The sequence below is a fragment of the Lepidochelys kempii genome, chromosome 7 (assembly GCF_965140285.1).
Source record: "Lepidochelys kempii isolate rLepKem1 chromosome 7, rLepKem1.hap1, whole genome shotgun sequence".
In the NCBI taxonomy this organism is placed as follows: Eukaryota; Metazoa; Chordata; order Testudines; family Cheloniidae; genus Lepidochelys; species Lepidochelys kempii.
The window spans coordinates 58,479,229-58,504,666 of NC_136386.1; the positions used below are offsets into that span (position 1 = coordinate 58,479,229).

Below are 25,438 nucleotides of genomic sequence, written 5' to 3' on the forward strand. Positions count from 1 at the left end.
TGTCTGGTTGTTCAGCAAGCCTGTTAAGTCAAAGACTTGTCTTTGAATTTTCTATAGGAAATGAATACCGTGTATGCATGGGGAAAAACTATATAATGGCCTCAAACTTAAAAGGAGTAAAATATATCTTAAGTAGTCTTCATTTTTCCTTGAGGACATCTACTTCTGTCTGCTCCTCCCATTTCTGAGCGCAACCTTCCTGCCTTATTTTTCCAGCTAATCAAGGGCATATACAAGTTGCAGTAAAGTCCAAATGTGGTCCTCACTATGTGTGTCCCTGCCTTCTCTGCTCCTTTTACTGTGGGCCAGCATTACAAAAATCTAGTATCAGCGTAGCATACAACATCAGCATAGTTCTTAAAGGGCTGACACGACGATTGACTAACGTTGACTGCCAGCCAGCAAGTATGTTGAGAAATATGTTGTTTTCCCTCTTTCCGGAAAAGCACCTCAGCTGCACTTCAAGCCTTCTCCTGCTATAGTCACGAGTCCTGATAGCACTCTAAACAAGTCTTATTTTACCAAATGGGCTGCAGTTCTAGCTTTAAAAAGCTTTAACTTTGCAAATACATAGCGTACATCAGAATCTTCTGTAGTGTAGCTATCGATTCTTTGTGGTACAGGAGAGTCAACTCCAACATATGATGGAAGATTGCTCAGTAACTGAATTTGATGGTGGCGTTGTCTGTCTGCATGAAATGGGCTCAGAGGTCAGTCTGTGGCTGTGAAATTGTCTCATGCCTGTCTATTAGTGACATAAGGTAAATGGAGAAATCATATAATGGAGATGTACATTAGACTGAGTGGTAGGCACTTTCAGTGTCAATTAATGCACAATCAAGAGACCTCATTAAACTTATGTCAGCACTAGCAGAAGCTAAGGCAATGAACCAGAAGTTGTTCAACTCATAACCATCTGATCTGTGAAGACCTAATTTAAATACTATGCAAAGAAAAAAGAAAGAGGGGGGGAACCTACAACAAACCAACAGGCCTTTTCATTTAGAAATGAGCTTCAGACTCCTCAGAGACCCGTACAGTCGTAAAGGTATAGTGCAACCTTACTGCAGTGTTCTCCCAATTAAGATTTACTACTTATCTCAAATTCCTGATCTGTGTTTTAAGTGAGATTTAATAGAACTTCAATCATTGTGGAATTCAACTCTTCAGTTCCACAGGCAGCATGGAAGGTGAAAATGTTAATAAAACCAATATTGCTTTCATATATCTATGCAAATTACAAGATTGTTTTTAAGAAGCAGAGTAGTTCGTTTCCAGCTTTTTCCCTTTGAGCATTTTGAAGCTTTCATTTGACTAAACATCTGAGAAATGGCTGCATTTACAATACACAATTTAGCAGATGTCCAGAAGCCTTTAAAAGTGACAGCTGAAAATTAGGCAAGCATTCAAGGCAACCTCACCATGCATGTCAATCAACTATGTATAAACTGAATTGCCATTTCACAAAGAGCTAAAATGGCAAAATCATTAATACTAGAGATTTTAAACACCACTGAATGGCACTTGCTCGACTTTCAGTGGTCTGCTACCATATATTAATAATCCCATCAGTATTGTGCTACTTTTTAGATCAATTAGTAATATCTTCAAAGATCAATTTTCTATACAGTTACAATCACTTAAATTATTGTAAACTGAGAAACGTACAAGCGGAAATTACTTCTCCTTGACCCTATCTGAAAAAAATAGGGTGTTAGCTCACAGTTTTTCAAACTGGCATAATTTAACCAGGGCTCCTATTTGGCAGCTACTTGGTTTGCAAGAAATAGTCCCCTTGGAAAACTGGCTCCAAGAGTTACTACTAGGGAAGGGCACTATCATAACTTCTTTTTAGATCTTTTGCGATATATACTGGATGGCAAAAAGTATTGTCGGAGCTGCATTTTTTTTTGTACTCATTAACATTGTAATGGTATGAATATGGAATCTCCATTAATTAGGTGCTAAAGTTACCATAATGCTATAGAGTGTGGCTTCATAACATGATGCAGGGAAATTCTGCAATGTGAGAGGCTGATGGAAAGTCAGAGTTGCTTTTTGTTTTCTAAATTGTAATATCAGATAATCGATGATTTTTTTTCCGGTAGTAGCTGCTGGCCAGTCAGAATTAGTTAGAAAAATGATGCATTGATATCTCAGTAGCTTATTTAAAAACTGCATACAGTTTCTAAAATGACCTTTTCAATTATGCCTCTTCATCTGTTCTGATCATCTCTTCTCTTCCTTCTCTCTCCCCACTCCCCAAAGTTCTGTTTTAAAAAGCTGATTGTTTTCTGCCCTTCTAAGTTTCCTAACTTCTATGGGAATGACTTTTCCAGCACAAATATTCTTGCTGCTGTCATTCAGTGGTATTGTGGTAGCTCCTAGGGGCTCCAATTATAGACCAGGAGTCCCACTGTGGTGGACTCTGTACAAACACACTATAAAGAGATGGTCCCTCCCTGCCCCAAAGAGCAAGAGCTCTGCCACCTACCTAGTTCTTGTTCTCTGACTACACCTCTCCATGCTCATCCCTGGGGTGAGACTTGATTAGTGGACATGAAATCTGATAACTGAATGTCTACTCAACATAGCTTCCTCTTCAAGATGCCTGCCTGTCTTTCCAACTGCTTATTTTGTATCTCATCTCAGGCTACCTAAGTTTATTTTCTTACAACTAACCCTAATAGTACCCGATGATATATACCATTTCTTTTTTGTTATGTGTGTGGAATGGATGCAGAAAGTGACTACAACATATTATGAGAGGAAGTTAATGTTCAATATAAATAAAAGAAAAGGAGTACTTGTGGCACCTTAGAGACTAACCAATTTATTAGAGCATAAGCTTTCGTGAGCTACAGCTCACTTCCTCAGATGCATATCGTGGAAACTGCAGCAGACTTTATATATACACAGAGAATATGAAACAATACCTCCTCCCACCCCACTGTCCTGCTGGTAATAGCTTATCTAAAGTGATCATCAGGTGGGCCATTTCCAGCACAAATCCAGGTTTTCTCACCGTCCACCCCCCCGCACAAATTCACTCTCCTGCTGGTGATAGCCCATCCAAAGTGACAACTCTTTACACAATGTGCATGACAATCAAGTTGGGCTATTTCCTGCACAAATCCAGGTTTTCTCACATCCCCCCCACCCCCATACACACACAAACTCACTCTCCTGCTGGTAATAGCTCATCCAAACTGACCACTCTTCAAGTTTAAATCCAAGTTAAACCAGAACATCTGGGGGTGGGGAGTAGGAAAAAACAAGAGGAAACAGGCTACCTTGCATAATGACTTAGCCACTCCCAGTCTCTATTTAAGCCTAAATTAATAGTATCCAATTTGCAAATGAATTCCAATTCAGCAGTTTCTCGCTGGAGTCTGGATTTGAAGTTTTTTTGTTTTAAGATAGCGACCTTCATGTCTGTGATTGCGTGACCAGAGAGATTGAAGTGTTCTCCGACTGGTTTATGAATGTTATAATTCTTGACATCTGATTTGTGTCCATTTATTCTTTTACGTAGAGACTGTCCAGTTTGACCAATGTACATGGCAGAGGGGCATTGCTGGCACATGATGGCATATATCACATTGGTGGATGTGCAGGTGAACCAGCCTCTGATAGTGTGGCTGATGTTATTAGGCCCTGTGATGGTGTCCCCTGAATAGATATGTGGGCACAATTGGCAACGGGCTTTGTTGCAAGGATAAGTTCCTGGGTTAGTGGTTCTGTTGTGTGGTATGTGGTTGTTGGTGAGTATTTGCTTCAGGTTGCAGGGCTGTCTGTAGGCAAGGACTGGCCTGTCTCCAAAGATTTGTGAGAGTGTTGGGTCATCCTTTAGGATAGGTTGTAGATCCTTAATAATGCGTTGGAGGGGTTTTAGTTGGGGGCTGAAGGTGACGGCTAGTGGCGTTCTGTTATTTTCTTTGTTAGGTCTGTCCTGTAGTAGGTGACTTCTGGGTACTCTTCTGGCTCTATCAATCTGTTTCTTTACTTCTGCAGGTGGGTATTGTAGTTGTAAGAAAGCTTGACAGAGATCTTGTAGGTGTTTGTCTCTGTCTGAGGGGTTGGAGCAAATGCGGTTGTATCGCAGAGCTTGGCTGTAGACGATGGATCGTGTGGTGTGGTCAGGGTGAAAGCTGGAGGCATGCAGGTAGGAATAGCGGTCAGTAGGTTTCCGGTATAGGGTGGTGTTTATGTGACCATTGTTTATTAGCACTGTAGTGTCCAGGAAGTGGATCTCTTGTGTGGACTGGACCAGGCTGAGGTTGGTGGTGGGATGGAAATTGTTGAAATCATGGTGGAATTCCTCAAGGGCTTCTTTTCCATGGGTCCAGATGATGAAGATGTCATCAATATAGCGCAAGTAGAGTAGGGGTTTTAGGGGACGAGAGCTGAGGAAGCGTTGTTCTAAGTCAGCCATAAAAATGTTGGCATACTGTGGGGCCATGCGGGTACCCATAGCAGTGCCGCTGATCTGAAGGTATACATTGTCCCCAAATGTGAAGTAGTTATGGGTAAGGACAAAGTCACAAAGTTCAGCTACCAGGTTAGCCGTGACATTATCGGGGATAGTGTTCTTGACGGCTTGTAGTCCATCTTTGTGTGGAATGTTGGTGTAGAGGGCTTCTACATCCATAGTGGCCAGGATGGTGTTATCAGGAAGATCACCAGATGGATTGAAGTTTCCTCAGGAAAGATGGATTGAAGTTTCCTCAGGAAGTCAGTGGTGTCTCGAAGGTAGCTGGGAGTGCTGGTAGCGTAGGGCCTGAGGAGGGAGTCTACATAGCCAGACAATCCTGCTATCAGCCACACTATCAGAGGCTGGTTCACCTGCACATCCACCAATGTGATATATGCCATCATGTGCCAGCAATGCCCCTCTGCCATGTACATTGGTCAAACTGGACAGTCTCTACGTAAAAGAATAAATGGACACAAATCAGATGTCAAGAATTATAACATTCATAAACCAGTCGGAGAACACTTCAATCTCTCTGGTCACGCAATCACAGACATGAAGGTCGCTATCTTAAAACAAAAAAACTTCAAATCCAGACTCCAGCGAGAAACTGCTGAATTGGAATTCATTTGCAAATTGGATACTATTAATTTAGGCTTAAATAGAGACTGGGAGTGGCTAAGTCATTATGCAAGGTAGCCTGTTTCCTCTTGTTTTTTCCTACCCCCCCCCCCCCCAGATGTTCTGGTTTAACTTGGATTTAAACTTGAAGAGTGGTCAGTTTGGATGAGCTATTACCAGCAGGAGAGTGAGTTTGTGTGTGTATGGGGGTGGGGGGGAAGTGAGAAAATCTGGATTTGTACAGGAAATAGCCCAACTTGATTGTCATGCACATTGTGTAAAGAGTTGTCACTTTGGATGGGCTATCACCAGCAGGAGAGTGAATTTGTGTGGGGGGGTGGACGGTGAGAAAACCTGGATTTGTGCTGGAAATGGCCCACCTGTTGATCACTTTAGATAAGCTATTACCAGCAGGACAGTGGGGTGGGAGGAGGTATTGTTTCATATTCTCTGTGTATATATAAAGTCTGCTGCAGTTTCCACGATATGCATCTGAGGAAGTGAGCTGTAGCTCACAAAAGCTTATGCTCCAATAAATTGGTTAGTCTCTAAGGTGCCACAAGTACTCCTTTTCTTTTTGCGAATACAGACTAACACGGCTGTTACTCTGAAACCTGTCAATATAAATAAAATTCACTGTAAAAGAGACTTAAGTGTGCAGGTTGCAGAAGTGTTTCCACTGAATGGTGCTGCGATGTTTTAGTGACAGCTATTTCAGCTCATTGAATGTTAGTATGGAACTGAACTTAAGTGCTGCGATGTTTTAGTGACAGCATGTTTCTCAAACTGGATTCCATCTGTGGAATATATGAACCTGCTGCGATTTCATTGGAAATGCAACTCTAAGCATTTCCTGTGGTGGGGAAATTTACCCAAAAAATTCCCACTAAAACTCTTGCCATTTCAGCTAAACCAGTGGGAGCCCTGGTAAAGACAGGCTTCTTGTGGCTGGAAGTATTTTTACTGCTGAGTTTGTCAGATTTCCTGAAAGTAAAGCTAATGATATGGTTGTTAGAGTGGCACTAGCACTGATGGGAATATTTTTGTTAATTTCTGAAATCTAAATGCAACATTAGAGATGAGTGTGGGGAAAGATAATGAAGCCTAGTCTAGTAACTTTGGTTGTATTTGCATGGTGGTATTTGTAATAGTAAAGTGTTCAGTTTGTAACTGGTCTCCTTGAAGGCACAGTAATTAGCTGTCTGAATGCTTTCCTGATGTGCCTATGTGACTGATCAGTGGGAGCTGTGGGTTCATAGCACTTCTGAAAATCTGGTCAAATTAAGTTGGCTGCCTAACTTTAGACAGCCACTTTTATAATCTTGGCCCTCCTATATTTGGGCATGGAGAGGAATAGTAGCATGATGAAGGCTCAAAGATGGGAGTGGGAGAAAGCCAAAGGGGAAGCTGGTATTGTTGGAGCAAAAGAGCCGATTCGTGCACTGCGGTGTTGTCAGATGCTTCCTCCACATTATTGGCTGGAAAAGTCATTTTGTGTTAAACTACAACTGTAGGTCTAAGCACACTAGGGGACTTTCAGTATTCAGCAGCAGGGTCCACATGGGCAATTAGCGTGTGGCATGCTAGAGCGCTGTAGATTTACACCCCAGCTTGCTGCTCACTGACATGCCATATAGATATGTCCTTGCAATATAAACTCTTCTGGGTAGCGCCCATGTCTTGTGACGCTGTGACGGGTTGGATCACAGAAACTCCCTTGGGAGCTGCCGACTGATGTCCCAAGACTACTTCTGCCCCTGCTTTCCGTGCCAACTTAGGACTCCAGCACCCTGTCTTGCTGAGTCAGATATGCCAGTCTGTTCCAACATAGACCCAGGATCTGAACCACGTGCCCCAAAAGCTGCAGGCTTGATTGAAAGCAACTTAAGAAGTGTTCCTGCCTTTAACACTCAGAAGCCCAACTCCCAATGGGGTCCAAACCCTAAATAAATCGGTTTTACCCTGTATAAAGCTTATACAGGGTAACCTCATAAATTGTTTGCTCTCTGTAACACTGACAGAGAGAGATGGACAGCTATTTGCCACCTTCCCCCCCCCCCCAGGTATTAATACATACTCTGGGTTAATTAATAAGTAAAAAGTGATTTTATTAAATACAGAATGTAGGTTTTAAGTGGTTCCAAGTAGTAACAGACAGAACAAAGTGAATTACCAAGTAAAATAAAATAAAACACACAAGTCTAAGTCTTAAAGTAATAAAACTGAATACAGATAAAATCCTCACCCAGTAAGCTTCCTTTTACAAAAAGAAAAGGAGTACTTGTGGCACCTTAGAGACTAACCAATTTATTTGAGCATAAGCTTTCGTGAGCTACAGCTCACTTCATCGGATGCATACTATGGAAAGTGTAGAAGATCTTTTTCTACACACAAAGCATGAAAAAATACCTCCCCCCACCCCGCTCTCCTGCTGGTAATAGCTTATCTAAAGTGACCACTCTCCTTACAATGTGTATGATAATCAAGGTGGGCCATTTCCAGCACAAATCCAGGGTTTAACCAGAACGTCTGAGGAGGGGAGGGGGGGTAGGAAAAAACAAGGGGAAATAGGTTACCTTGCATAATGACTTAGCCACTCCCAGTTTCTATTCAAGCCTAAATTAATTGTATCCAATTTGCAAATGAATTCCAATTCAGCAGTCTCTCGCTGGAGTCTGGATTTGAAGTTTTTTTGTTGTTGTAATATCGCAACTCTCATGTCTGTAATCGCGTGACCAGAGAGATTGAAGTGTTCTCCGGCTGGTTTATGAATGTTATAATTCTTGACATCTGATTTGTGTCCATTTATTCTTTTACGTAGAGACTGTCCAGTTTGACCAATGTACATGGCAGAGGGGCATTGCTGGCACATGATGGCATATATCATATTGGTGGTTGTGCAGGTGAACGAGCCTCTGATAGTGTGGCTGATGTTATTAGGCCCTGTGATGGTGTCCCCGAATAGATATGTGGGCACATTTGGCAACAGGCTTTGTTGCAAGGATAGGTTCCTGGGTTAGTGGTTCTGTTGTGTGGTATGTGGTTGCTGGTGAGTATTTGCTTCAGGTTGGGGGGCTGTCTGTAGGAAAGGACTGGCCTGTCTCCCAAGATTTGTGAGAGTGTTGGGTCATCCTTCAGGATAGATTGTAGATCCTTAATAATGCGTTGGAGGGGTTTTAGTTGGGGGCTGAAGGTGACGGCTAGTGGCGTTCTGTTATTTTCTTTGTTAGGCGTGTCTGTAGTAGGTGACTTCTGGGTCCCAGCAATCACTCACACCTCCTGTAGTTACTGTCCTTTGTTCCAGTTTCTTTCAGGTATACTTGGGGGTGGAGAAGCTCTTTCTTTCTTATCCAGCTGAAGACCAAATGGAGGGAGTCTCCCAGGGGTTTAAATAGACTTTCTCTTGTGAGTGGAGACCCCCTCCTCTCACCTATGCAAAGTCCAGCCACAAAATGGAGTTTTGGAGTCACCTGGGCAAGTTACATGTCCATGCATGACTGAGTTCCTTACCAGCCAAGCCACATTCCTGGGAAAGCTCAGATGTGGATTGGCGTCTCCCAGTTCATTGTTGGCTTAAGGGCTTCTTGATTGGGCACTTACGGAGAATAGTCTTTTCTCAGGAAGCTGACCAACTGCTTCACTAAAACCTACTTAGAATCAGACAAGTATACAGCCAATATTCATAACTTCAAATACAAAAATGATTATATGTATACAAATAGGATGAATAGATTCAGTAGACCATAACCTTTACAGAGATGTTACATGCACATGTAGCATAAAACATATTCCAATTATGTCATATCCCATAAAGTATTATGGAGTACAACATTACAGATACATGGACACTTAACTAATAACAATGTTCTTGCGCCCACCTTCAGTATTTGATCCCCTTAGGCAGCTGCAAGGTATCCTCGTTAGACCAGTCTTGGCTCAGAAGTTCAATCTTTCCTGAATTCTGCCAGAGCCTGAATTTGTTCTTTTATTTCTTTAAAGAGCACAGTACATGGCACACTTATTCATTTATAAAGGTTTCAGAGTAGCAGCCGTGTTAGTCTGTATTCGCAAAAAGAAAAGGAGTACTTGTGGCACCTCAGAGACTAACCAATGCTCAAATAAATTGGTTAGTCTCTAAGGTGCTACTAGTACTCCTTTTCTTTATTCATTTATACTTTTTTCAATTTGGGCCTGTAGAAAGGGGTAAGGATAGGTGGTGGCCACTATCCTTTCAATGGGTGAGGGTGGTAGACATCTGCTAGTTCTCCTCCTAACTTGCTTGATTGTTCCATACACATCTTTTGTAAAGGCTTCTCATCTTCCAGGCCCACCACACGTATCATTACATCTGTTGATGACCCTCAGGGTCCTGCCTTTGGTCTCCTCCTCTTCTTCCTTGTAGGCTACCTCAGTTGCTTCTGCAGTTCCAACTACCACTCGTGTGGCTTACTCCCAGATCTGTTGCTCTCACCAATTTCATGTCTCCAACTGTTTTTCTGCATTTGCCACTATCTATCTTAAATACTTATATGCACTCTCCCCTATCATCATAGTGCCTCACAATCTTTTAATGTTTGTTCTCTCAGTACCCCTGTGAGGTAGGGGATGAGGAGTGTAACGATCCCTATTGTACAGAGAAGCTAAATGACTTGCCCAGGGTAACATCTGCTTCAGATTTCCTGTGTGAGCAGGGGATAGAATCCAGGTCTCCCAAGTCCTTATTTATTGCATTAACCACGGGATCACCCTTCCTCTGTAATGGCAACCATCAACTTAGTCGAATACTGAGTGCTTCTGTGTCCCTCAGTCCCTGTCCTCGTTGACAGCTTTCCCGTCTTCTCTGGTTTTAAATCTGTTGCCATCTTTATGCTCCCCTCTTCTCTCCTTACATCCAGACTTTTGTAAGTCTGCTGCTAAAATCATGCCTTGATGACTTCTTCTCCAGCTCCTCCCCTAGCCAGCAGATGTTCTTTTAGTTGTTTTGTCCTGCAGTGCTGACCCTCTTTCTGCCTTCCCGTGCCTTGTGCATGTTCCCTACAACATCAAATTCCTTGTTTTCACTGCAGAGGCCCTTTGTAAACTTACTCTAGCTTACCACTCTGTCTCTTCTCCTACTCCTCCCTATGTCCCTGAGTGCCATAGTATAGTTCAGTTATTCGATGAGGACTGTAAAATTGTCAGTAACAATTGAGAAGTGTTCAGTGAATATTCCTGTTCAGTATTTGGAAAGAAGCAGGATGATGTATTCAGATTTTACAGTGATAACTAAATGCTTTCCATTTTGACAGGAAGTAGGGATGCTGTTAAATGGCAATTACTTAGAGTAACACACTCTCAAATCTGCAGGAGGTGATGACTTACTACCAAGAGTCTTAAAATAATTGGCAGAGGAGCTCTCAGAGCCATTGATGTTGGTTTTTAACAACTCTTGGAACGCTGAGAAATTTTCAGAGGAGTTGAAAAAAATTATTTTATTCACATTTGCCCTTTAAATATATTAAGACTCTGGTAACTGTGTAGGCCAGTTAGACTGACGTAAATGATGAAAAGCCTGACGTGGTACAGTCAGTAAAGGACGGCAATGTAACTGTTGCCTGTCAAAATGGTTTTATGGCAGCTAGGTCTTGTCAGATTTGATACTTTTTCATGAGATTACAGATTTGGTTGACATAATACTTAAACTTCTGTAAGATGTTTGACTTAGTATCAAACAAGAAGCTCAACCCCAAACAAGACCGAGACGATGATGGTGTGTTGGGAAGCAGCTGAAGGGATGACTAATATCAGACATTAGTTAACAGGGTTCACAACGTAGAGGTGTTTCTAAACCCCAAACCGGTCATAGTACAGCAGTGGCCCAATCATCATTTTTTTTACTATTTGCATCTGGCTGGGAGATCGTAACCTTTCCTTTTGGGTGCGGACCTTGCCACTCTTATCCATGTCTTTGTTACCTCAATATTAGACTATTGCAATATGTTCTAGATGGGATGCACCTAAAAATCATTCGGAGCCTGCAAATGGTACAGAATGCAGCCAGCCCACTTATTGAGCAGGGCATCTTTCTGGGCGCATGTGACCCAGTGTGCTGGGATCTGCACTGGCTGCCCGTCAGTCTCTGGGTAGAATTTAAAGTGTTTATTACGTCACAGAGTCCTAAATGACCTGGGGCTGGCCTGCACGAGGAATTACCTCTTTCCCTGTGCCATACTGCCACAGCTATGGTCATCTGGGTGGCTGACCTGAATCCCCCTCATTGTAAAAGAAATGTGGAGGCTTGCAGGACATTCCTTGAGACTCTCTGGCACACTTGCTCTCTCCCCTGGTCTGAAAAAGCCTAGATTTGGTGACTTTTGGGCATGCTTCAAAACTTGGTTAGGGTTTTGGAGAGGGTGAAGGCATGTTTCCCGTAACAATGAAGGGGTGGAAAGGAGTTTCTGTAGGTGTTTGAGTTCCTGTTGAAATAACTCATTCTGCTGGGATTGTATTGGGTCAGTGATGTTAAGGTGCCTAAAGACTTGGATAGGCACCTCTTTATTTTAAATCTAAACAAGTGAAGTTCTGATTTAAAAAAAAAAAGACACTAGCACTATTCAAAATTAATGTAGTATGTACTGAATAGATTAAAAACTGGTTAACTGGTAGACCTCAAAGTAACTCTAAATGGGGAATCAACCAGTGGCAGCTTCTGATGGGGTCCTACAGGCATCTTTTCTTGCACCAATGCTGTTAAATATCTTGATCAATATCTGGAAGAAATTTATAAAATTATCACTGGTAAAGTTTGCAGAGGACTCACAAATTGACCTGTCATATTTACCACTTCACCAGTTGTGCAGACCAATCTGGGCTCATTTAGACAGTGTGCACTTTAATACAGCCAAATGCAAGGTTGTAATCTAGAACTAAAGAATGTATGTTACATGTACAGAACAGGGGACTGTATACTGGAAAGCAGTAACTATGAAAAGGACTTAAAGGGTCATGTTAGAAACCACTAAACATGAGCTTCCCATTGCAATGCTTGAATATATTTAAAATTTTTATTAAAGCTAATGTTTAAAATAAAATTTACACAATCAGTTACAAGGTTCACAAGATACATACATAGCCCATAACCAGCATAGACCCAGATTGGGGTGCGGGAGTTTTTAACGTGTCAGTGAATAAGTGATCTCGGGTAAGCCACCCATAGAATGTATTTAGAGTCTAAGTCAGTATTGTTATAGCGAATAGATACATGGGTGGGGTGTGTCCCTTGGTTTGTCAGGGGAGGAAGTGGGTTATTTCCCTGACTAGCGGACTTGTTTACTTGTCCTAGTACTGATGGTGTCCCATGATGTGCTCTGTGCAGAAGTCTCTGGACCACCTGATGGTGTCGGACACCATGAGCTGTCTCATGAGCCGGGCGGGCATAGTGCCGACTGACTCCACACACTCTCAGCACCAGCTTGTTGTGGGGGGGTCCCACGCACCCAGGGCTTCCACAACCAGGGCATGGATCTGGACCTCATAGCCCTGGGCTCTGAGGGTGTCGGCCAGCGGGGTGTATTTCAACACCTTCCGAGCTCGGGGCTCATGGAAGGCCAGGGACCTGTTTTCAAATGGCACTGTGATGTCCACCATGAGGTGGTGGTTTTTTTCTGCATTGGTCACGACAGTGTCGGGTTGCCGTTAGCTATCCATTCCCGGGATGGCGGAGTTGACGGTGATTTTTCCCAGGGATGGTGGGATGGCTTTCACCAGCTGGTTCTGGATGGTGGTGTGGCAGAGTCGCTAGGCTCCGGAGTGGTGCTTACAACCACACAGGACGTGGGGCAGGGTCTTGTTGGGGTAGCCGCACTTCTTGCAGGGCTTGTCCCGGTTTCCATGGCGGATGTCTCTGTTGAGGGGAATGCAGTTGAGCTGGGCCTGGTGAAGCTGCCCCCAGGGAAGAAGTGGTTGCTGCCATCCCACTGGCTGGTCACCTTGAACACTTTGCCCTGGTCCGGTTTCCGCTTGAGATTTTCAGTATAGTGGCAATGGATGGCATCTTTCAGGGTTCTTTCCAGCATTGTTCTGGCGGTCGGGGTGATGATGGTGTGGTCCGAGGTCTTTATGCGCAGCCTAAGTGCTCTTGGCGCTCCTCGCACTACTTCCAGTGAAAGCTTATCCTCTTTCCTAGACATCCCGAGGCATTGCGGGTGCAGCACCAAAGAGAGGAGAGGTCTCCCCTTCTCTCCCGAATTCGGCCTCCAGGAAGCTACTCAGGTAAGTGGCGACGTCCTGCTCGGAGGGGGCCCTAGCGATGCGTTTCCTGACCACATCCCATATGGCTTCATCCGCGATGCTCCTCTCCATCGGGCCCGGGCATGTCAGGAGGCAGAAGACCTGAGTGATCACTCCGTCTCTGCACAGGTCTCCCATCCAAGGCACGTGGTCCCCGCCTGTGTGAAATACAAATGTCAGTACTGGCCCTCTGGGGAAGGTAGAGCCATTTCCTCACCAGCTGCCTGATGGTGCTGTCAGCCTTGTTCAGGGGGACCTTGGCCGCAGCTGATCCCCTGAGGATGAAGGAGATGTGGAGGATTAGGAAGGTATTGAGGGCATTGATCTTTTGCCAGGGGGCGAGCATATTCACAAATAAAATAAGCTATACTGGCAAACGCACTTTTTTGCTGTTATAACTACATGTACGCTGGGGCTTTTTGCCAGCACAGCTATGAGCTGTATCAGGGGTGCGGTTCCTTTCCTCCTGCACTCCATGTTCATAGCTGACATAGAATAGTTATTCCAGCAAAACTTTTAGTGCAGAGTAGACCTCACTTGAGCTGTTGTTCCATGTGTTGACTAGTAAACTGCAGGTTTTCTGCATCATGGATCATGTCTTATAGTTCTGTACCAATCTGTGGTGCTCTAAAAATATTTGTGAAATATAGAAGATAAAATCGGCAACGTGGACTACATCTCATTTATAACAAATCCCTGGATGTGGCTACCTGCCGCAGTTTAGAAGGAAACAGATTTCTACTTTCTTTGAGCCTAAAGTCTTTCATTTTAAAACATAAAATTTACAGCATAGCACAAAAGATGTTCTGAAGATAGGGGCTTATAACCTTTTTTCCCTTCCTCCCCCAGCTCTGCATCAACCCATAGTTTGTTTTTTTTTATTTTTGTAAAGGTACTATATTCCCATAGAGATGTTTTATAGCCCTCACCAGGGAAATTCTCACATTGCTTGCCCACCTCACCCCCCCCCCAGAGAGCTGTTCAGTAATAAATTCAGGTGCAGATTAAAATCAAAATGCCTCTTCATGGCATGACACTACAAAAAAATCAACATCTTTTTTCTTCATAGATGAGTATTAAAATATAATGTAAAACTTGTTGGATCTTGAATACCTTTATGTATATGCAGCCCTACTCATACAATACAGTTAAAATGTTTAAGGCATAGCTTTTTCTTTAAATAATACCAGTAACTACAGATTCTTCTTGCATATACATGCATGAAACAAATTTATTTTCTACACTGAAGTTTTTGTTACAGTGAAAAAAATTAAGATCTTCATACTGTCTAGGCTAGATAGGTAAGTTTTTCAGCTGATGGGGTAGGGGTAGGAAATTGAATGGTAGAAATTAATTATAGCATTTTTTCTTTGAATTTTTTGTTTTCTTGGTGAACAGTTACAAATAGTAAAACATGTCTGTAATCTTGGAGCAGAATATGAATAATGTGTCTAATACAGTGAGGTCAGGGATAATGACTCAGTCAAGAAGTGCAGGATAACTGGAGGAAAACAAATTATTGAATGCTTCTAGGTATTGCAGCTTATAAGGGGTCTGCTCCCAGTTTGAATTGATAGAAGAGAAATGCAAATTTTGTTTTTCATCAAGATCTAACCTAGGTAACAGCAAGATTGCTGTACTATTTTTAACTGTAGGAAGAACCCATTATTATAGGGGTGGGGAGGGGGGGAATTGTTGTGCATATTCACATGGCTTGCTGCAATGCAGACAAGGACTTCCGAGCTCTATCTCCTGGAAAGCATACTGGCTTGAATGAAAAATGTATTTCCTGCCTGCAGTGTTGGATTTGGGTAAGCCTAATGCTTCCAAAGAGAGAGTCCTCAAACTCTTTCATAGCGGAGAGAGTGGCTTGTGGACACAATCCCTCCCATTTGTCAGTGCATTTGTCAGTGCACCTCCCTTCCTGCATGGATTGCATAACATTCCTGTGAATAGAAAAGGAGTACTTGTGGCACCTTAGAGACTAACAAATTTATTTGAGCATAAGCTTTTGTGAGCTACAGCTCACTTCATCGGATGCATTCAGCTGTAGCTCATGAAAGCTTATGCTCAGATAAATTTGTTAGTCTCTAAGGTGCCACAAGTACTCTTTTTTTCTTTTTGCGAATACCGACGAACACGGCTGCTACTCTGATTCCTGTGAATGTTACAATAGTTACTCTCAGAGATAAGTAATACTAGGAAAATATTGTCTGCCTGTCTGGTGCAGCGTAGAAGCTAGAAATAAGAGCTGGCACCATGTGACCAGTCAACTCGCTTTCTATGAGCCAAATTATTGTTTCTATTAAAAGAAATAAATAAATAATATCATGGGATAGTGCCATCTTGACTTTCAAGTTGTTTACAGGACTTTTCTGTCTTCAGAAGTCCCGACTTCTGTGGTATTCATGATACATGGGTTTCAAATCATTTCACCAACAACTAGTTTAGCTTTAACTGAGTTAGGACAGGAGTTTATAGTATAGGGATCACTTCATCCACAAATTAAATACAACCACCTCTGGCTATGTTCCATCCCACAAGTGGCTATTTTTAGGTGGTTGGGAAAAAGGATTTTTTGGGGGCATTCACTCAAAATGTAACTAACTTCATCCTTGGAGCTTGGGACAGGGTCACTATGAATTATTTTTGTAACCCTAACTTAGGGCTTGTCTATACAAACAATTGGACTGTATGAATCTACCCTACACTAACTTACTGTGGTCTAACTGGCAAAGAGTCCTGTGTCACCTTATAGACTAACAGACGTATTGGAGCATAAGCTTTTGTGGGTGAATTCCCACTTCGTCGGATGCAACCAATGCTGCATCCAACGAAGTGGGTGTTCACCCATGAAAGCTTATGCTCCAATACATCTGTTAGTCTATAAGATGTGTGACAGGGTTGGGCCAGATGGCTACAGGAGAGTAATAGAAGGCAGATATATTAGCCCCAGGCTAAGTAGGTCCCTTTCCCCTGCTTAAGGTAACAGGGAAGGTTCCAGAACAATCAGGAACCTTCTGGAGACAAGACAGACAGGCTGATTAGAACACCTACAGCCAATCAAGAAGCTGCTAGAATCAGTTAAGGCAGGCTAATCAGGGCACCTGGGTTTAAAAAGGAGCTCACTTCAGTTTTTGGTGCGTGTTTAAGGAGCTGGGAGCAAGAGGCGCAAGAAGCTGGGAGTGAGAACGCATACTGTTGGAGGACTGAGGTGTACAAGCATTATCAGACACCAGGAGGAAGGTCCTATGGTGAGGATAAAGAAGGTGTTGGGAGGAGGCCATGGGGAAGTAGCCCAGGGAGTTGTAGCTGTCGCACAGCTGTTCCAGGAGGCACTCTAGACAGCTGCATTCCACAGGGCCCTGGGCTGGAACCTGGAGTAGAGGGCGGGCCCGGGTTCCCCCCAAACCTCCCAACTCCTGGTCAGACACAGGAGGAGTTGACCTGGACTGTGGGTTCACAAAAATGGCCAAACTGAGGGCTGCCGTGAAGCTCCAAGGTGAGCAAATCCGCCAGTAAGTGCAAGACCCACCAAGGTAGAGGAGGAACTTTGTCACAGGTGCCACAGGACTCTTTGCCGCTTTTACAGATCCAGACTAACACGGCTACCTTTCTGATACTTGTGGTCTGACTATTTGTGTGCACCGTGCTGCTGTGCATATCAATTTGTATTAACAATTTGTTAATACACTTTGAGTCGCATTTACCATTGTCTAATTGTTGTGTAGACAAGCCCTTAATTGAGCATGTATTTTTCTTTTTTTTAAATGGAGGCACTGGTCTCTATCGTTTAAGGTGAGTTGAGTCTTGTACTTGAGGCTGAATCTGTTTTATTTATGAAAATACAGCATATTCTTGCCAAATTATAGAACTTGTTTTATGAGTACAGAATAATTTTTTTTGAGAATTTGCAACTTACTCTGTTGATTAGTTTGAATTAATTTTAACTTAAAATGGATCCTTTAAGTTAACACTTCTTTTATGGAGACAAATTGGGACCAAAAATGTAATAACAAACTCTTTCCATATAATTAAGGCTCTCTGAAAATTCATGCATAGGAGACATTTTGAAAATATTGGGTTGTAATTAAGCTAAGTTGTTAGTCATGTGTATTACATTAGTGCCCACTGCCCAAGGATCACGCAAGAATCGGGCTTTATTGTGGTAGACACTGTACAAACATAGACTAGTAGCTGTCCTGGCCCCTATGAGGTTACAATGTAAAGACAAAACAAACACAGGGTAGGGGCAATAGGTATAACATACAAGAAGAGATCACAGTGCCATGGTAGCAAACATCACATTAGGTTTTGCATTAGAGAGCAAGTTGGGTAAAGTGGTGATATGTATTACCTTTTGGTATCTGGTAGAGATGGAAGTGAAAGGCTTAGAGAACAGGAGTGACTATTGATTATTTATCCCAATGCAAATTATGTTAAAATAGAGTTAAAGTTGAGAGTATGCGTCAGTAATTTAAGGTATAAAACATTATATGGATGTTGTAATTATCCCCAAAACAAGTATTATAAATTTTGGATTTCCTTTAAGGTTAGCTTTAATGCTGAATTTCCTAACATAAGGCACCCAGACATCTTATATTGACATCAGTAGGAAATAATTCTAATGTGGGTTCTCCAGCATGAATAGGCATTAATTATAACTGTATGAGTTGCTAAATGATATCACTGCAGGGCAGGGGCAAGGTTGTTTGGGTGTTCTTACTGTGCATTTTCGTACCTTAACGTGTTAGTTTCTTTTAAGGTTAGCCTTAACTTCTGTAATTTGTACTGAAAACAAGTGTTATAAATGTAGGAAATTGTGTGTCCATGTAATGTTGTTTTAAGTTATTGAGACATACACTCCCTTTAATGCCAGCTGGGAATATAAAAATTGGTTGGGGAATTATTCAACTATCTATCGCTTCCTGCAGCAGAAGTGAACACCTGCTGCTCTTACTGGAATATGTGCATAGTTGGCAGCATGTCGTAAAGGTTTTCAAAGGAAACATCTCAGATAAAATGGGGTGTTCCCAGCCTTTGGAAGCTTTACAAATATTAACTTAGTTTTTAAAAGGGAATACAGTAGTCGCCCATTAAGTTTTCATTGCTTTAGATCAAATTGTGTCAGTATTTGCAGTGTTCATTGTGTATTTCTGTCATTCTTATAAGTAGAGACAACATTAATTAATTATCTATGGCAATTCAACAGTTAAAGGCAACCACTGTACTTATCTCAGTTTCAGTTATGGGGAAACTCAGGTAGAAAGGATAAGTGACACTTGCCACATCAGTATGGAGAAGTAGTGGTCTGCGTATAGAAGTAGAGGGCTCTTAAAATAGCTTCCAAGTGAACTCTGTACATTGTTTAGTACTGTTTGACTGGGGGGAGGTAGCAGCTTCCAGCCAAATTGACCCTTGGTCAGTGGAGTGCTGAAAGGTGACCAAACAAGACACTTCTACAGTAACTGTTGCTCTGTAAGACAGCAATGGAGGGGCTGTTGGCTTTGAATATGTTGTTGTAGTGGGATGTGGCCACACAGGCACACAAATCAATTGAGCTAACAGTGATTGAAGCTCATCCCTGCAGGGAATTGAGGTAACTAATACCAGTGGATGGCCAGCAAAAAAGCCGGGGCATTTTCCAGTGATGGAAGGACGTAATCAGCCAATTATTTCTCTCTCTATAGTAGCTACTGTGTGAGTTAGTGTCAGCGCTAGGGGCTAGATATAGAAATGCCTTGATGTTAATACACTACTAGACTGTGCTGCTTCTCATGCTGTTGAAGTGCAGCTCCTTGTGGCCACAGGCCACAGCTGCTCAGCAAAGAAGCCAGCTATGGTACTGGGAGCAAGCTTGCAGCAAAATTGGCATTATCAACAGAAGTCCAGATGTCACTGCCCCCAAAGCTATGAATTGTTTTTAAGGTCTGCTCGCTCTCTCTTCTGCCCTGTTAGGAAAAACGGAGGGCATCAGCAGGGTACAGGAGATGAATGGCAAATAACTGATTGTCAGCAGAAACTATTGACAAATGTTGAACCCTAAACCAGTGAACCTTTGAATCTTTGTTTGTCACTTCATATGTTCAAGATCTTTCGCACAAATAAAAGAGCTAGAAACTTTTAGATAGTGAAACCTGAGGTTTGGAGTACTCCAAATGCTGGCTGTCCATAGAAATTGAAGATGGAAAGTATAGAAGAATCCTATACCAATATGCAACTGTGGGGGAATTTAGGAAGATATGCAATTACCAGAGTTGGGATTTGGTCAGGACACTAGAGGTTAAAACTCCTACCTGTGAAAAGGTCCATAGGCTCTTCCGTGATCATGTGTGGACAAGACTTCCTATTTTACGTCTCATTTGTGTCTGAGTTAATACTGAACCAGAGTCCCACCTACTGTATTGCCAAAACCATGTCTTGCGACACTCAGCCCTGGCCTATGTTTAAAATTTTAGATCAACTTGGGGGGGGTGTGAAAAACTGACACCTATGAGCGCCATTGTTTAGCTCCGTGGTTCTCAACCAGGGGTCCCCTGTGGGGGCCATGAGCAGGTTTCAGGAGGGCTGGCATTAGACTTGCTGGAGCCCAGGGCAGAAAGCCAAAGCCCTACTGCATGGGGCTGAAGCCAAAGTCTGAGCAATTTAGCTTCATGGGGCCTCAGGCAATTGCTACTCCCTAATGGTTTGAGCATTGGCCTGCTAAACCCAGGGTTGTGAGTTCAGGCCAGCCCTGGCTTTTATATGCAGAAAAACAGTTGTTGCGTCATAGGCGGGCTGTGGCGTTTTTATAGCATGTTGGAGGGGCCTCAGAAAGAAAAATGTTGAGAACCCCTCGTTTAGCTGACCTATTCCGCAATGTAGGCACGGCTACACTGATGTAGGAATTTTCCTACTGCTACTAGCTACCATTTCTTGAGGAGAAAGGGTTTTTACGTTGATGTAGGAATTGTCTATGCTATATCAGCAGCTGTGCGACTACTGCATCTGTAGAATAGAGGTGCCTGAAGATAGATCTGGGAGGTATTTCATCCAAATGCTGACCCAGTCTGTCTCCACTTAGCTTTTGAGATTCACTGCATCACAGCATAAGGTGGCATGGCTGCAGGCAGCAGCAAATGACACATTTCATTGCTTTGACAATCTTCTTTTGGAGGCACAGAGTCAATTAAAAGCTGTGACTCATTCAGGGAAAACAAAGTGCCTAGTGATCTTATTCTTGGGCCATAAGATCATTAAATTTACCATGAGCACTAGTGGTTTATGATCCTGAGATGTCAGCAATGCATTTCTTATTTCCAGTCTTCGTAACGTTGTTTCCTAGAATTGATGCAGGTTTTAACAATAGAAAAACTTTAACGATCCATTATTAAATTTACTGGAGACACTCTGCCAAAGGGATTTTTATTTATATTATTTTCTAATATTATAAAAATGGCTTCAGTTAACAGTATTCAGTCTCACTTGCACTAGGAAGATGTTCAAATCTATGTCTGTACGGTAGTCTGTGTAGGGTGTTGGCCTGCAGTAGTAGACTAATGCGGTTCTCAGATTGGTTTGTCTTAACATGAAACACTTCTGATGGAATTTGTACAGATGTTTAAGAAAGAGAAGGGGGAAGATGTTTCAGAAACTAATCAATTTTTGCTTCCTGGATGCTTTTTGTATGACACCTTTTTGTCACCTGTATTAAAACCCTACTTGTCTGATGTCTTCAAGAAAAGCTCAGTAGTTGCCATGGGAGGGAGAACAAGATGGTTTGGGGGGATCTCTCCCCCATTGCCACCAGTGACAACATTCTAGCAGACTCCCTGCTGGTGATGGCAAATGTTAGCTTTCTCATTAATAGGAAACGTTTTAATTCCACATTTTTTCTTTCTTCCCATATGTGCTTCTATAAATATCACTTGAAACTGGAACAGAATCTTAAACTTTAAAGAGGCAAGTTTATCTGATCTAGTTTAACTACGTTTAACTCACATATGGAGACTAGCTGTAGAAGAATTTTAAGTCTGCCTGTTTCTAAACTAGGTTTAGGTTTCTCAAGTATTCTTGAACCCTTAGGGTATGTCGGCATTGCAGCTGGGAGGTATAGATGTACATGCACTAGATGCGATCGAGCTAGTGCACTAAAAATAGGGGCGTGGCCATGGCACCGTAGGCTGGTATTGCGGTGGGGTTGTACTCGGATGACTATGGCAAGGCGCTGCCTGTGCTGCCATGGCCCCACTGCTATTTTTAGTGCGCTGGCTTGCTCAGAATTAGCGCAGACATGTCTACGCAAGCTGTGGTTACATCTTCCAGCTGTGGTGTAGACATACCCTTAGTGTTGGGGTGTGTCTACCCTACAGCAGCACACCTGCAGCTGTTGTAGCGTATACAATGTGTTAGGTTAAGAAATTAGTAGAAATTCGTCTTTGGCCTAAGGTAGGCTAAGTATAGAGGAGTATGGGAAATTGAATGTATTAGTATGAGCAAAAGCTAGAGAGCAGTTGGAGACGTGAGATGGGAAAATCAAAGTTTGGTTATAACTGGTTTTAGCAGGATTTCTAATGAGTGTTTGAGAATTTAGATTGTAATATTAAAATGCTATCTGTATTGATAGCATTGGGAAGATCTGCAGATGTTAATTTAAATAATGTGTAATGTAAAGAGCTGGCAGAAATGTAGATGTGGTAATTGATAGGTTTATTGTTAATTACTGTTATAAAGGGTTATAAAAAAAGAGAAGCCTTGATAAAATGCCGGAGAACCGCAGTTAACACCAAAAGGGTTACCATTAAGTTATGAGTTATACTTCATTCTGTTGTCAGTGGCCTGCTCACCCATTGATACACCATTCTGTCTTTGAATGTGAGAGTAATTGTAGTACTTGTGTAAATGGCAATTGCATGCCTCTTTGCTTAACTAATCATTTTTTCTCTTAAATAAAGTTTAGTTCTATCATTCAAAGTGTCATCCAAGGTCCTCTACTAACTTAAATTGTCTGTAACTGACTTCGAGACTCAAACCTGAAAATTAAGTTTGTTAAAGTTTAGAATGCAATAAACCAATGTAATAATTGGGAACATTTTAAAATTCAAGGTTACAGTGTGCCATTATAGTGTCGTAGCATAGACATTTCCTACATTGATGGAAGTGGTTAACCTACCTCTCTGCGAGGCAGTAGCTAGTCTAAGGAAGAATCCTTCTTTCCACCTAGCCACATGTACACCAGGAGTTAGGTTGACCTAATTTCAGTTCTCAAAGCACAAAGTTTTCCCAGCCCCAAGCAATGTAGTTAGGACTATCAAATTTTTGTGTGTAGACCAGTCCCTAGGCTCTTTCAGCTTGCCATTGTGCTGGGCTGTTTCGAAGTCAGACCTCAGGAGACAAGGCACCAATAAATAAGCAGGTGAAGGAGCTAAGGTCTTTAGGCTTTATTCTAGGTAGCTCTGTTTACAGAGCTAGGTAACAGTAGGTCTTTCTCAAGCAAAGAGATTCCATGCCAAGTGAGAGCTCAGCAGACAGAGTGAGCACAGAGCAGTTTTGACTGTGTGGGAGTTTAAATTTAGAGTCCATTTCCCCTTAATGCTTAACTGTTAGTTGACTGACAAACTAAAACTTCTAGAATCACACCTATCAGGGTTCCTTCCCCACTCTGAATGCTAGGGTACAGAAGTGGGGACCTGCATGAAAGACCCCCTAAGCTTATTCTTTTCAGCTTAGGGTAAAAACTTCCCCAAGGTGCAAACTCTGCCTTGTCCTTGAACAGTATGCTGTCACTACCAAGCGTTTTAAACAAAGAACAGGGAAAGAGACTACTTGGAGACATCTTCCCCTCAAAAGATCCCCCTAAACCCGACACACCCCCTTTCCTGGGGAGGCTTGAGAATAATATCCTAACCAATTGGTTACAAAATCATCACCAAATCCCTGAACCTTGGAACAATGGAAAAATCAGTCAGGTTCTTAAAAGAAGGATTTTATTTAAAAAAAAAAAAAAAAGAGGTAAAAATCATCCCTGTAAAATCAGGATGGAAAATACTTTACAGGGTATTCAGATTCGAAGCACAGAGTATCCGCCTCTAGGCAAAACCTTAAAGTTACAGAAAACAGGAATAAACCTCCCTCTCAACACAGGGAAAATTCACATAAAACAAAAGATAAACTAATCCGCCTTGCCTGGCTTACCTATACTGGTTGCAATATTGGAGACTTGGATTAGGATGGGTTGGAGAAGATGGATTTCTGTCTGGCCTCTCTGTCCCAAGAGAGAACAACCACGTAAACAAAGAGCACAACAAAAGCCAGCCCCCCCCCCCCCCCCAAGATTTGAAAGTATCTTGTCCCCTTATTGGTCCTTTGAGTCAGATGCCAGCCAGGTTAGCTGAGCTTCTTTACCCTTTACAGGTAACAGGATGTTGCCTCTGGCCAGGAGGGATTTTATAGCATTGTATACAGAAAGGTGGTTACCCTTCCCTTTATATTTATGACAACACCTGTCCCTGAATAATCAGACAACAAAAAATTGAATGCATCTTTAGTTGGTCAAAACCCAGTTTAACTATTGTGGCAGAGCTCCAACCTTGTTCCTGTGGGTCCCGCGCCTCCAGGCAGTTTATGCTAGCCTCAGAGGCTCACTGCGACCCTCCATGTAGCCCTTCTCTCTCTAGGGCCAGGGGTACAGTCTTCTGAGCCCTTTTCATCATAAGCCAGCAAGGAGGGAGGTTGCTGAGAGAACTCCCACAGTCTCTGTTGTCCCTATTGGTTTATTCCATAATAATTTAGCCTCCTGCTCTGACAGGGGCCTATCTTCCCCTCCCAGGAGGTGTTTCTATAGTGGCAGGTTAGGGGGAACCTGGGGCCACCCTCTACTTCGGGTTCCGGCCCAGGAACCCTAATGGCAGCAGCTGTTGGCAGCCGACCTTTCACTGCCAGAGTTTCTGCGTTTCCCTGGGTCACTTCCGCAAAGCTCTCCCACTTCTCTCTTCTTCACCCTTACCTTAGGGCTCCCTTACTGACAGCTTAAGGGTGTCTTCCTTACTGAGTCCTTCAGCCTCACTTCCTCTCCTCTGGCTCCCTGGCTCTCCTCAACCTGACTGGAGTGAGCCCTTTTTATAGTATCAGAAGCAGGGGTGGTTCTAGCAATTTTGCTGCCCCAAGCAGTCGCTGCTGAATTGTGCAGCAGAGCTGCTGCCCAAAAGCCACAGTGGCGGGAAAAGCGGCGGACCTTCTGCTGAATTGCTGCCATGGGACATGGACTGCCGCCCCATTCTAATTGCCGCCCCAAGCACCTGCTTGGAAAGCTGGCTTCACCTGACTCTTTGCAGGTTAATTGGAGTCAGGTGTTCTCATTAGCCTGGATCAGTCCCTGTTCTGGTCAGTCAGGGAACAGAAAACTGCTAATCCAGTGCCCAGTATATCTGTCTTCCACTACTCTGTTGTACCCAACTGTCCTGGGTCCAGGGCTGGCTCCAAGCACCAGCGTTCCAAGCAGGTGCTTGGGGTGGCAGTCCCTCCCGCCGCTGCAGCAATTCGGCGGCAGCTTTTTTGTGTTGCTCGCTGCGGCAGCAAATCGGCGGCAGCTTCTCTCCTTTGCAGCTGCAGTGGCAGTTTTTTTCCCTGCTTGGGGCGGACAAAAGTGAAGAGCCAGCCCTGCCTGGGTCTATCACACTAAGTAGGCAAAAGATGAGCAGCAGACTAGTCAGGGTGGGCACTATTAATTTTAATGCACAGAGTGCAGAATATGCAACCACTTGCCTTATGACCGTGTGGTGTATGTATGCACTGGAGCAAGTAGTTCTCAGGCGCAGTATCTTGAGGCTAAAAGGCTAGAGTTGGTGACCTGGAGAAACAGAGAGGTGGAACTACATTGTAGATGCGGCATATAGGGATGCTGTTGAGTGGGCCTGCATCAGAGCTGACTCCCCTAATCCTCCAGTTGAGGAAGCTAGTCTCATAATGGAAGGGACGTAGGTGGAAAGGGGGAACAATGTCCTCCTTCCAATTGAGATGGTGGAGGCTGGCAATTCCTCATGCACCGAGACACAGGCCGGCACAGTTTTGGCAAGCTAGTCAATTGACTGGTCAGTT

General features: G+C 43.0%; 1 protein-coding gene across 14 annotated transcripts in view; it reads left to right on the plus strand.

Moving 5' to 3' along the window:
- MAPK8 (mitogen-activated protein kinase 8) overlaps nt 1–25,438 on the plus strand; it is a 125,223-nt gene that overhangs the window by 36,074 nt on the left and 63,711 nt on the right. For 12 of the 14 annotated variants that reach the window (XM_073353041.1, XM_073353043.1, XM_073353038.1 and 9 more), the window contains exon 2: nt 13,260–13,345. The exons of 1 other annotated variant lie outside the window; for it this stretch is intronic. The gene's annotated coding sequence lies outside the window, so the exon portion shown is untranslated. One more of the 14 variants, XM_073353039.1, reaches the window with a different exon arrangement.